Here is a 14190-nt window from a genome sequence, read left to right on the forward strand (position 1 = left end):
ATTGATGAGCTTGACTAACCCTTTAAATCCCTACTTTAAATATATTTTCTTTCAGTTTTCCAGAAAACAGGACAGCGCATTTAAAATAAAAGCTTAAAGTGTCCTGAGCACGTTTTCAGTGTTAACTGCAGTTTAGGTAAATGGTCATTGCATGTGTAATGAAATCAAAAACCAAGAAGAGGCAGATAGAGCTGTCTCCCTACATTTGCTGTCATATGTTGTGTCCCAAAGATATATGTAAATCCATCACTGAGGAAGACAGGAATGACATTGTGTTTTTCACAGAATTGTGGAAACAATTACAATGAATAATAAACTTATAAATTTAGTAATACTTCACTAAATCTGGGGTTATATTACCTCTGTGTTGGGGAAAATCAAGTATAAGATCTTATTAGTGCACAGGACTAGGAAACAGCACTTATATTCAGCATGCTGGTTGAAGAGACTACTCAGCATGACACAACAATGACGGTACCCTCTTACGTACATTGCCAGTATGAGTGCTTCAAAAATCTCAGCTTGTTCCTGCAAGAGGGGAGAGAAATCACATGGGAACAGAGTGGGCAAATCTCTCCCATAGTCAACAAACAAACCACTCTTCACAGTCCAAACAAAATCAACAATGATGTCTGTAGGGCTCGCACACGCGCGCACACACACACACTACATTGTCCTGCCCAACACAACACATCCTCTCCTCTCACCTATTTCTCACCTTCCCAATCTATGAACTAATCATACTGCCATGTACACAGACCTTCTGCAGTTATTTCACATCCCAAAATTGTCTGTACTTGAATTCATTTTTCCCCTCTTTATATTTGCATATAAATTCCAGTGCATTTACCTGCCTTGCATACACTAGTATCTAGAAAACATGGACAAACTGGTATTTTTCCAAAGCTCTGCATTCTTCAAATTATGACAGTTTTTTGAAAAAGTAGAAAAAGTCACAACTTTGTCATAAAAGCAGCCTACATCCAAAAAGTTCCATCTTTGCCTTAGACCAACTTCCCAACTAAAGGGCTCTAAAAATGCTGGCAAGAAATATGTTTTTCCCCTAATTTCATTCCTCTGAAATGGTTGAGCCATTTTTGCTAAAATTGTTCCAAAATATTCTGCCTAATTGGATACCCAATGTGGAAAAATGTCCACATGGATAGGCAAAGTAAGGCAGCAGAAAATAAGAAGTTACAGCAGAATCTGTCTGGCAACCTTGGTCTTTTGGCAGCACTGCCAACCAAGTGCTGAAAGTGCGATAATTATCAGGTGGTCTTTCCGCACCACGCCTCCTATTTTACACTCAATTTAGTGCTTATATTCCTTCTCGATTCTTTTGTTTTCAGCTTTTCTGCTGACAAAATCCTTGCAACCTTCAGGCGCATCTATTGCTGACCCAACTTCCACACAAATCTGGATGAATCTGATTGGGACGCTGGGGCAGTAGCAAAATAAAAAAGTATTACAAAGTCAGCTAGTGAACAGTCATGCCTAGGTATTTGCTACTAATGGTGGTTAACTGCAGAATAACTTACTTACTCATGCTTCTTCTTTTACTACAAGGTATATTGGCAGCAATACAGAGTACCTGACACCCTCAGAAAGTATTGAGGCTACATTTCTTACAAAAATATTTTACCCAAAGCAATAGCAGAAATCCCCGTCATAAGCTGGACCCTAAGCTTTCTGAAGTCATCAGTCCTTCATTTTGTTTCACAGGCTTTGGAGCAATCCCCTTATGTATCAAAAATACAGTATCTGGCCACAGCTGAAAACAAGTGTTGTTGAGAAGGAAAAGGATGCACAGCAGATCTGGGAAAGGAATAAATTGTTTCTGAGTCCCTACTTTCTCACCCCAGAAACAACTTTCTTCCTAATGCTTTTTGGAAGTATATAGTTCAAAGGAGCAATTGAGTCATAGTAATGATCTGACCTTTCCCAAATGTTATCTTACATGAAACACAATTGCTTTAAGACAAAGCATGCATAATTATTCAAATTGGGGAGGTATTTTTCTGCTAATGGAAAGCAAACTGCCGTTTCCCACACTGAGCAGCACCATTTCAGAGCTGTTGAGCCCTGGAGCTTTCACTAAGCCTTCAGTATCAAAAGCTCTGCTACAGCACTTCTCCAAATCACTGAGTTCTGATAACTGAGAGGTATTTAACTGAAGCCTAAATCTATTAAATACAAATTGCATTGAAGTAACATTAAGGATTTGATTAAAACCTAGAATACCAAGGGGAGAGGGGAGAGGGAGAAAGATATAAGCAGAGGGGAAAGTCAGAATTGAAAAGCTCCCAAGATGCAGACAAGGAGTCTGTAGTCATGTCTCGGCTGTGATTTTTGCCATTATATAACTCAGATAATAACACGAAAAACACAGTATGTTGATCATTTTGGCTAAGAGAACTTGCCTACAGACCAATATCTTGTGTGATTTTTTAAGACTGATTCTCTCTGAAACATCGGACAATGAACTAGTATAGAAATTACTTAAACCTTTAACTATAGAAAAATCAGCATCTGCTACTTTCGTTTCCAGTACAGCTTTGTGAAGTGTTTTTAAAACACTGCATGTCTCTCCTTCATCAGCTTCCTAATTTTAATTTTTCTTTTCATTAAAAGGAAGGAGACCAAAGTAACAAAGAAAGGGAAATCATACACATCGCAAACAGACTCAAAAATTATATGTGAAATAAAATCTGATGTGTTTGCTGTTTGTTTTAATAATATCCCGGTGAGCTATTATAAATGTAGACTTCAAAACAAAAAGACACTCAGGCTTTAGGAAAGGAGAGAAGACATTTTATTTTTGATGGAGTCTTCTTTCTGTTTTTTTTTTTTTGGTTGGTTGGTTGTTTTTTGTTTGTTTATTGGTTTGTTTGTTTTTGTTTGTTTGTTTTTTGTTTTGATTTTTTTTGTATTATTATTTTGTTTTGAATTTTTTGTTCACCTCATGCTTTGTTTTAGAAATGTAGGACCTTACATAATATTCCATGAACAATGGAGAATCACAGCAATGACATGGGAAATAAGAATGCTCACACTAAGAATTAATGGGGACTTCTGCTACTATCCACAAAAGAAATGCTGGCCATATACCGGTTGCCATTGCAGTTTGAGCTAGTAGGCTTTCCCACACTCCAAAGTGCATGTGAAATTTCCACATGCGTGAATACTAAGCTGGCTGTGAGGACATATCCAATGATCTGCTAATACCAATCCACAGTTCCCCATAAATTCCTGATACTTTTTTCACAAGCAAATAATCAAACAGCAATGCTTTTTTTTTCAATTCAACAAAGAAAACCCATAAAAACATATAAGCACACATTAGAGAAAAGGTGAAAACTAATAATCTAAGGAATCAAAATGGATAAACATCCAAAATAACTCTAATCAAAACTGACTTTAGGACAAGGCAAGCTGAACAATTGTGAAGACAAAAATTTTAGCAAGGTGAGAAGGAAAAAAATTGGTTGTGAGAGAAGTCTGTGGGGAGTGTGTGGCTGTGTTTATTCTCATTTTAACTAACCTGCTTACACCAATAAATAGCATTGTCAAAAAAAAAAAAAAAAGAAAGAATTGCTCCTTAATTACAGCTTTAATCAAGAGAGGGACTAGATAATTCAAAAAACTAACAAAGAAATCAGAGAATGGTAGATCTTATTTCCCAAGTATTTCTAAGATCATAAGCTCAGAAAGTTTATGCAATAGCTATAGAACAAAATGTTCTGCTATAGCTAAAAAAAAAAAAAAAAAAAAAAGACCTCACAAAAGACCTGCAGACCTCACAAAATCTGCAGAGCTAAAGAAAGCCATCACCTTAGCTGCTGCGTAAAATGGCCCACTTGTCATGTTAACACTGCTGCATAAAATGGCAATGGTAAAATGGCCCACTTGTCCAACAGCCAGACCAGAATGGCCGGTCTGTTTGTTTGTGCAGCAGTTTGCTGATGTGCAACTCTACACAGGAATGCTGAGTTCCCTTAATTCCCACTGAAGTTCAGAAGGAGGAAGACAGACCAGCATTGGTTATGAATAGGTCAGTTATTTTTAAAAAGATACAGCAAAAGAGATATTATTGCCAGGTTTGTTTTTTCCATAATCATTTCACTCAGACTTCCAAGAACCTTTTTTTTTTCAGCTATTTTCCCCTAAGTTGTTTTTTTTTTTTCAGAAAAAAAATCTTTTTTGTTGTTTGTTTGGCGGAAGCCTGCTTTTCTTTTTCTAAATCATCCTACTCCAGCAGAGAGGGGGGAAAAAACAACACACAGTAACATGGAGAATAATGAACACTTGAGGACTGAAAAGTAATAGAATACCTGTTTCATTCTGCCCACTGATACAAAACGCAATATTTTAAATAGAGACAGACAAAAAAAAAACCTTCCTCCATTAACACATCCATTAAAATTTTCAATAGTACAAAAAAAATGTGAATATATAATTTTCACAGGAAGGCCAAACTACAGGCCTTATGCATAAAGCTCAATTGTTGTGTTTTTAAAAGTACTTTCTTATTTAGTGTTATTCAAAACCAGTAAGTTTTTCACTCAGCTTTTACCAATTTCAGTTCAGAAAAAAACTGGATGACACTATGGCATCAGCAAAGCTGTGAATTATGACCTCATTAAGATTGAGAAAAGAACTTGTGGAAGGGGTAAAGAAGTAAAAATGTACTAGCAGACCCCTAAATGAACATCTTTTTTGCATGTCTCATCCAGTTCTACCCCAAAAATACCAGACTGTTCCGAAGTCAGATTATTAAAGCAATAGGTCTATTTTTGGTTACTGAACATCTAGAAAATATTGAAGGATGTACACTATGTTGTATTCTTCAGCATTATGTGTGTGACCATCACATGGTTTTCTGGAGCAAGCTGGACCTCACTGAATTAAAAAAGACTACTCGTATGTCTCAAGAGAAGTGATTTTTTATTTTTCTTTTCCCTGGGAAAACATTGAATAGCTCTGCACATGGGAGAACTACACTGTTAAGTGTAGCACATGCAGACCAGCTGGGTGCTGATCATGCTCTACTGCAGAAACATTGCCATCACATCACCATACACATCATTTCACACTAGCAGGAACATATGTGAGATGGAAAGCACAGGGTACCCGGGAAAGGTTGTGTGTCTCTGACATACTGCAGCCTTGTGCTGTGCAGATTTGCCTTTAGAGCTCTCTAGCCTGCCTGCGGCTTGGGGCACTGTCTTCACTGTCAGTCCCTGTCTGCCCCACAAGGTGTCCTGCTTTTGCTGAAATACCCTCCGTGTGCTGATTCCTGATCCACGACCCACACTGATCCAAAAGCAGGCACCTTCCCCAACTTCACTGGCTCCCACTCCTCCCTCCTCTCCTCCTTCTAGGGTCAAGGTGGGCTCAGCATCCCACTTTCTCATGTCCTCCTTGTGGTCACACAGATAAACCCAAAGATTGCCATATGCTGTGCACATTCTGTGCATTCGCAGAATTCTCATGCTGACTTAATAGCTGAGATATTAGTCTGTATGGGTGAGGAGGAAGATATATGTCCTTCAAGGTGCTGGACCTATTTGGACAGTTTCTCCACAGCCAAGACACAGACCTGTAATGGGAAAAAGATTTTCTTCCTATTGTCAGAGTTGGCCAGACATAAAATTCATTGTTGGTTCCACTCCATTGCTCCAGTTCACCTCTGCCAACATACAATGATGGTGTGCTCTGTACAAATATCTGCCATGTAGACTGCTTGCACCAGATTTCATCTGGACCTATAAGCCAACTCGAGCGCAGCTAATTCCCTCAGGTACCGGAGACCTTTCTCCATGGTGTTCCACTTGCCTGGTCGATATACAGTATCTTCCTTGAGGGGTTACAGTTCCTTCACACCTGACAAGAGTCGCCTCCAGAGGCTTGTGAGTGATAAGGGATGTGATACACCCAGTCAATGCTGTGCCTCTTGGCCCAGGAGGTTACAAGGGAGAGGCACAGTCACTTAGCTCTCTCATTGCTGACGGTGGGGGCCTTCTTCATGGATGAAACAGCTCAAGTCTAAGGTGAGCACTACCAATAAACCTCTGCCGCAGCAGCAGTAGGACTGCTCCTCCAGGCTCTCCTCTGCTGACCCTGAGGTAGAAAAGAGAAAGGGTGAGTTTCCAGCACAGATCCAGACTGCCACCCAGCCGCCTTCTCATCACCCCTACCCCAGCAGGACATGGGGTGGGAGACTGGGAAAAATCAGAACAGGAGTGAGGAAGCACATGGATTGAGATAAAGACAGGGAGAGTGCTTAATGGTTACTGATGTGGGTAGAACAGACTTGACTTGGAGGATTCCATTTCATTTATTATCAACCGGAAAGAATACTTGAGTACTGCTTCAGATACTGAGATACAAAAATAAAATAATAAAATAAAATAAAAATTAAATTAAATTAAATTAAATTAAATTAAATTAAAATATTAATATTTACACACACAGGGAAAACACCTTTCCTTCAGTTTTTCCTATACTTAATTGCACTCCTTCACTACTCCTTCTCCTCCCTTCCTCCTTCTTCTCCTTCTCCTTCTCCTTCTCCTCTTCCTCTTATTTCTCTCTGATCTTGGTGTTCCCAGTGCTGTTTCTCGTTCTCTTCTCCCTTTATCTCTGATGGGTGTTTTCTGCCCTTTCTTACACAGGATTTTCCTAAGGCAATCACAGGGTGGCAGTGGGGCTGGCCGTGCCCTGCGGTTGGGCTGTTGGAGCCAGCTGGAACCAGCTGTGTCCGGCATGGGGCAGCCCCCACATCAACTCACAGGACCCAGGACCCGCCTCTGCATCCCTCCACTAACAAAGCCTTGTCACCTACACCCAGTATGCTAGCTTATGTACACCCTAAGGCTTTCTTCCTCCACAATGTGTAATGCTGCATTCCCACAGGTTCTGCTTAGGCACAGAGAACTGGGAGGTGGGAGAGCCTTGTCATCAAGGTCTTGTCATCAAGCAAAAAAGCATTGGGTGCCTCAGTCTTCTTTACACCCTTCGTTCTTACAGTAGTCTGCCTTGTTGCCCTTCGCATCCTTCAATGGTTTCAACACCAGCTGAGCTCTGACTTTCTTAAGTCCATCCCAATACACTTGAACATTCCTCTTTCCACCTTCTCTGTACTTTCTTTTTATATTTGATCTCAGTCAGTCATCTCAGTCAGCTACTTATCCATTTTTTTATCTATCTTCTGCTTTAGAGTTCTCCAAATGGCAGAAGCCCCCCACAATGCAAGGCTATACTTGTTTTCTATTATTATTCTCCAACCTATGCCTGGTAAATATTAAGCTTCAATCTGAAGTTTGTAATGTAAACTCATCACCTGCTGTCAAATCTTCTGCTAGGCTTTTGTGCACCATGCCTAGCTTGAAAATTGCTTGGTAGGACTGTATTACTGCCATTTGTCATTAATATGAGTCACAGCACCATCAGCCCCAAACCTCAAAACCATTTCTGGTTAACCCTGGGAAATCTATCAAAATTATATTAATATACATTTGGCATTCTCAGTATTGCAGATTTTGCAGCACTCGCCCTCACAATCAAATACTCACCGGCAATTTCTATGAGATGCTGAGCTCCTAGACAGTATACTTATCAAAGCATCAAAACCAAGCAAGAAAACACACCATGGTTTGGCATCTGGTTGTGTATGTCAGGATAGACAGGAGAGTCAAAGCTAAGAGTTAACTGACACTGCTTGTGTTGGCAGGATTTAGATCTGGAAGCAATTTCTCAATCCACTCGTTCTAGTCCTTTGACATTACAGAGGTCATGCTATTGGAGTTCCGTCCATAAATGCATCAGGTACAAAGGTACTAAGTTTAATTCAGCCTTCTTCTCCCAAGACAGACAGGCTATTTCAAAACAGAATTCCTCTGAGAGTTATAAACTTTCATCTAGTTCCAAATGTGAGTTTTAATCATGGCCAGTTTTCACCCAGCTCTCCTTGCAATAGCATTGATCTTTAGTTTAAATAACTTCTCCTCAGCAATCTTCACTTACCCTCATGTACCTTTAAAAGTTAAACATCTCCTTTCAGCATTATTTTGCCAAACTTATACAGTGCCCTCATGCTGAACAGGGTCTCTCTTTCCCAAGTCATCCTCATACCCATTATTTGCATTCATAGTTTGAGTACATTATTCTTGAACATGGATGAACAGAATTGTCTGCAGCATTCTAGATAAATCTAGAGGCACCTCTTACAACAGAATTACTGTTTTCCCTGTTTCAGCCATAAATATTTTGCATTTATCATTCTGTTCTGCACTTGTGTTTTTTGCATATCTTTTTTTCCAAGTCACATCCCACTGGTGACTTAGAGTTAGCTTGTAACATGTTAAATAAACCCTCATCTTTAAAATTTCTTCAGTAAGCACCTGGTTTGTACAGAAACTCTTGCTACTAATCCTTATTATAAAGCTGTAGCCATGTCATCAGGATCATCCATTTCTATCCATATCATTTAATGTCTTCCAACCATGTATTATCAGCACATTCCTATTTCAGTATCCATCCTGTGGCAATAGAAGAATTAGTTGCGATGTTCTGAGCTGTATCATTCAAAAAACATTTTTCACAGTGTTTGCCTAACATGGTTTAGAATAAATTCTTTTAGAAAAATCCCAAGCCACTTGCATTTGACTACTAAATGCTGAGTAGCATGTAGCCTGCATGAGTGGAGATTCCTCTGTGAACTCATTTTATATGCCAGCTCTAGCCATGGAAATTATGTTGGCTTACTGAAGTGCTAAAGGTACAGTTTCAGTTGGAGTTTGGCAGAAAAATAGAGGGATAAAAAAAAAATAAAAAGCACACCATGCAGTGTACTGGGCAAATAATGCTCATAAATTAAATTTAGCTAAATATTGAGTATATTTAACTAGCTGACAGTATTTTCAGAGAACTTTAGAGGATGATCATGTTTTATACTTCATATAGTACTTTATTCTGAGCACATAGAACCCATCCATATAACGTGCTAGGTTGCCCTTAAAAGTAGTGAATTTTGTGGCTCAGAACTATGTGGAAATATCTTTGGATAGTTTCGATGCTCAACATGAGATTTCATACTAGCAGGGGAGGATTCTTAACTTACATTCTGTCCAAACATGCTGACTTCCAAACAAAGTTAGAAGACTTTGCCTCAGCTCTCTGTTACAGGGCTAATTTTGACTTAGATTCCTTACATTATCGTGTTGTTGTTGTTGTTGTTGTTGTTGTTGTTTTTAAATATATATATATTTTTAAAGTCCTATCCTAGACTAGTCCTGTCCAGTTTCATGCCAGTGATTGTATTTTAAATAAAAGAATATAAGTGTCAGAATTGAAAAGCTATCAAGGAAACAATCTGTATGTCTTCATGTCAGTTTATCAGAATGTAAATACTTTTATCCATGTAAATTCTGCGTTTGTTCAAACATTCAGCGTTCTGCTTTAAGAAATGCATATATTAGTAAAAATAAAACTAGCAATTACTAGAAGGAGAAGTCATTGTATTTAAAAGTTAAGCAAGTTCCCTGGCTGACTAGAGGCAAGGTCTAAATTGGCAAAAAATAGTATTAAAATTTTCCATGTCAGTTTTTATAAGCACAAAGTGTGTTTTGCCTGTGGAAGATTTGCGAACTATTTAGTTAGTAATTCAGATTTCTTTGGCTATATCTCATATGAAGTCAATATGCATTTTTTTAGTCTCTGACAAGATGTATATAACCAACAACTTTTCGCTTTCCACTAACACTGCTGATGTTGCAAAATCTTTAGAAAGTATCTTCAGGAAATCAGGATATAGCATTATAATTCTGTACTTTTTATTGTATTGTTCAAAATGCATATAGATGATACACAATAGGCAGATATGTGAAGACTGAAAGTAGTTTCCAATCAGTAAAAAAATATTCCTTTCTGTACCAAATTAACATCTAAACCATGGACTCTGCATAACCGCTAGTTTATAAAGCCCATGCAGTTTACTTTCCCATGTACTAATTTCTAGGACAGCACACTGTTTAAACCCACTCAGACTCTCATAGTATTCCAGACATCAGAGGAAGCAGAATAAGACAATTCATTTCCAATGAATTTATAGCATCATACTGTCATCCAGAGTGAAACAATGGGCTTCCTGTTGTATGAGAGTCATGGGACAGTAGGGGAGGCTGACCTGACTCTTCTTTGGTCTCCATGTAGTTTCTCCTTCTCTTGAGACCAAACCAGGCTTTCTGCTACTCATTGCTGAGAACACATCTGGGAAAGATACAGGAGGTGGTTTGGAGAAATCTGAGCTGTGCTCTTCTTTCATGTATAACTCACAGAATTTCTGAAATAAAATCCAGCTATTGATGAGCACCATCCACTACTGGGTTTCAAAATGCTTTAGAAAAGGTGGTAAATCAAGAATCTACCCAGAATCATCAGCAAAGGAAAGAACAGAACTAAAATCCCTGAGTTTCCATCTTGCAATTGGGCCTCATGAAGTCATAGTTAATCCTACTGTTTCTTCCACTATGAATACAGTCAGACTGTGGTAGTGGGAGCTTTGGGCTAGTCTACATAGCTAAAGGGATTCCCCAGATGAGCTCCTAAAAAAGTAGCACATTTACAGAGTCCAGTGTGATTGTCATGTAAAGAGCATTTTAACAAACATCCCAGAAACAGTATACCCATAATAATGTAGTACTACATGTTAGCTTTTAGCAAGTCTAGTTGTCTAGGATATGGTATCATGTGGAAACATATAAATGGCTTGCAGTTCTGAGGCTAGTTTAGGCATACGTTACTTTTGGCATATCCCTTCATTCATAGCAACATTTATGTGATATCTACACAGGAAAGAAACTAAGCAGGGTTGCCCCATAAAAACCTCAGGCCAAAGTTTAAGTATATTAAGTGTCTGAAAATATTCCAAACTATTCCAAAATTTCGTTTCAAAATAGAAATGATTTCTTGCATATAAATAGCAGATACGTAAGGGAGTGGATGATAGTCTGGAGTGAGCGTGGATGTATTTCAGATGTATTTTCACTGGGAGAAAAAAAATGAGCTTTATTTCTTTCCAATTAAAAAAAATGAAGGTAAGATTGTGTGTGCATGTGTGTATGTGTGTTTGCACAATATCTGTTTCAGATGGAGGTGGAAGGACTCATTTTTTGGCATCCCTTTAAATTACATAGTTACAACACAGTTATTTGGTAATTACAAGTGCAATTACAGGGTAGTAACAGTTTTAGTTACTACTAGTTACCACTAATTCCCTGGTTGTATTGCTGTGAATCTAATTATGGTGTAATTACGACAGAGTTAATTTGTAACACTAATAAACATACTAAGAGTATTACAATGAGAGAAGACAATGAATAATTCAGTCATGCAGTGAATTACCCGGTAATGTTAATTAGTCCTAGTTAGGTATTGAAAAGAAACTTGCAGAGAATTCTGCTCTAACTGCACTGCAATGAAAGTACCTCTATTATAAAACAAAAGACGGTTTCATCAAGGCTTGCATGTATTCCATTAAAAACGAATAATGCTCATAAACTCCAAAAAAGCATGTGGAGTAGCATACATGAAATTCTGCATGATGCCAATGCAGCTCCACAAAAGAAACAAACAAACAAACAAACCACAGATGAAAGTTCCAGATATTCTTGTTGGGCAGGTTATAATATACTCTGGACCAGATTTTAACTTTCCTACCTTATGTTAGAAGAGTGTCCAGTTATTTAAGGAAGTGAAATCAAGGCATTCTCAAAGGACTGAAGCTTCATGAAGATCCATGCTGACAACATCCCAAGCTTCCCTAACAGACCCATGAAGCCCTCTCTTGAAACGTTCATGCCTCCACCCAATATTGCAAAATATTGCAACAGCTTGGGAAAGGACATAGAAAGCCTTCACAGTCAACCAGTCCAGACTGCTGAGAGAGAAACAAACAAAAAAAAATAAGGAATCAACACACAGAAAAGTCATGATAAATTGCAGCATTTCAGACCTGATACAAAATTCAAGCTGAATATTACATCAAAATTAACTATGGCAAAACTGAATGACTAGAGGTAGTTTTATACATGTATCAGATGAAAAAGCTTGTGAGTTGAGATAAAGACAGGGAGACTGTTTACAATTATCGTCATGGGCAAAGCAGACTTGGGGAAAATTAATTTATTGTCAATTAAAATAAGTTTGAGTAATAAGATGCAAAGGAAAACATTAAAACCACTATCTTTCCCTTTCCTTCCCTTTTTCTCAGGCCTAGGTTAAAGATTGGACTAGATGATCTTAGAGGTCTGTTGTGGTTTAACCCAGCCAGCAGCTAAACACCACACAGCCGTTCGCTCACCCTCCCGCCTCCCTCTCTCGGATGGGGGAGAGAAATGGGGGAGAGAAACGGGAAAGTGAAGCCTGTGAGTTGAGATAAAGACAGTTTATTAAGACAGGAAAATAATAATAACAATAATAATAATGATGATGATAATAGTATTACTGATAATAATGTGTAAGAAAACAAGTGATGCACAATGCAGTTGCTCACCACCCGCTGACCAATGTCCAGCCTATCCCCGAGCAGCCGGCCCCCCACCCCGGCCAGCCACCCCTATATATTGTTTAGCATGACGTCAGATGGTATGGAATACCCCTTTGGCCAGTTTGGGTCAGCTGTCCTGGGTCTGTCCCCTCCCAGCTCCTGCTGCACCCCCAGCCTGCTCGCTGGCAGGACAGAGCAAGAAGCCGAAAAGTCCTTGGCCTGGTGTAAACACTGCTCTGCAACAATTGAAACATCAGCATGTTATCAGCGCTCTTCTCATCCTAATCCAAAACACAGCACCCTACCAGCTACTAGGAGGAAAATTAACTCTGTCCTAACTGAAACCAGGACAAGGTCTTTTCCAACATAAATGATGCTATGATTCTACAACTTCACTCCCAGCTCCTCTACCTCTCCCAACACTGAATGGCACAGAGAGCAGGAAACAGGGTCTGTGGTTTTAAGAGTTCCTCTCTGCTGCTCCTTCCTCTGCACAATCTTCCCTGGCTCCAGTGTGGGTCCTTGCAATGGGCTTCAGTACTTCAGGGTATATGCTTCTATTTCACCACAGTCTTCTACAGGGCTGCAGGGCCATCTCTGGTGCCTGGAGCACCTCCTGCCTCCCTCCTGCTCTCCCCTTGCTGTCTGTGCAGGGCCGCTCCTCCCACCGCTCCCCTCACCGTCCCCTGCTGTGCGGTGTTTGCCCTCCCTTCCCCAGGCTGCCCCCGAGGCGCCGCCTTCATGGTGCCCTGCTGTGGGGCCATCGGAGCAGGCTGGGAGAGGCTGGGGTCAGCACCGGGCAGCCCTGGCATCACCTCACCGAGGCCACCACTTCAGCCCCCACCCCCTGCTTCCAGCACCTCAGCAACTGCACCGAGAACAAATGCAGGCACCAAACGAATACCTTTCCTCTTAAATCTTATCTTTGTATTCATATAAGTATGAGCTGTCAATGACAAGACTCACTTGGTATTGGCACAAAAAGCATGTTATCCTTGGGACATATTCTGTACATCAGTGACAGCAAAGGAGACCATAAATTTTAGATATTAAGGGCACTTTGTCTTTACAGAACAGATTGTGTGCAGTACCACAGAATCACAGAATAATGGTTTGGGTTGGAGGGGACCCTTAAGGATCACATAGTTCCAGCCCCCCAGGGTTGCTCAAAGCCCTATCCAATGTTCTTGCTGTCTTTTTTTAATTTGCTTTTGTAGTAGAACAACAACACCAAAAAGAGCATGAATTAATTCTGTGAGGAGTTACACTAAATTCAAGGTAATTGGCACTCAGAGCAACCTGATAGCCTTCTTTCTTGAGATGCAGTGCAATGTTGCCTTATCTCCCTGTATCTCATTCAGCATGTAACAGCTGATAGAACAGGCCCTTAGGTCGGCTTTAGATCCAAAACTTTTTAAGCTTAGGGTATTTATCTTCTATGTTGACTATAGCATGACTACCCTATAGCAATGACAGAGGAAAACTTTCATAGAGGTTTTCTGGCTATGCTTTCAAACATCACTACAATATTCATATTTGTGTCTTTGCATAATTCATAACAAAACTGGTTTTAGGATTAAAAGACTAAAATTAACACATTTATTATATGCCTTTAATTCAAATATATATATCTTCCTGCACTA

General features: G+C 39.5%; 1 long non-coding RNA gene across 1 annotated transcript in view; it reads right to left on the bottom strand.

Moving 5' to 3' along the window:
* The window catches only part of LOC310901646, a 40023-nt gene extending 26054 nt beyond the window's left edge, over window positions 1–13969 (bottom strand). Inside the window, exons 1-3 of the long non-coding RNA XR_014585973.1 lie at window positions 12554–13969; window positions 11719–11938; window positions 5836–6120 (exon numbers count right to left, since the gene is read on the bottom strand). This is a non-coding gene — a long non-coding RNA (uncharacterized lncRNA). The remainder of the gene's footprint in view (window positions 1–5835; window positions 6121–11718; window positions 11939–12553) is intronic.
* Window positions 13970–14190: the final 221 nt, after the last annotated feature.

Source organism: Anser anser (assembly GCF_964211835.1).
Source record: "Anser anser genome assembly, chromosome: 1".
Lineage (NCBI taxonomy): Eukaryota > Metazoa > Chordata > Aves > Anseriformes > Anatidae > Anser > Anser anser.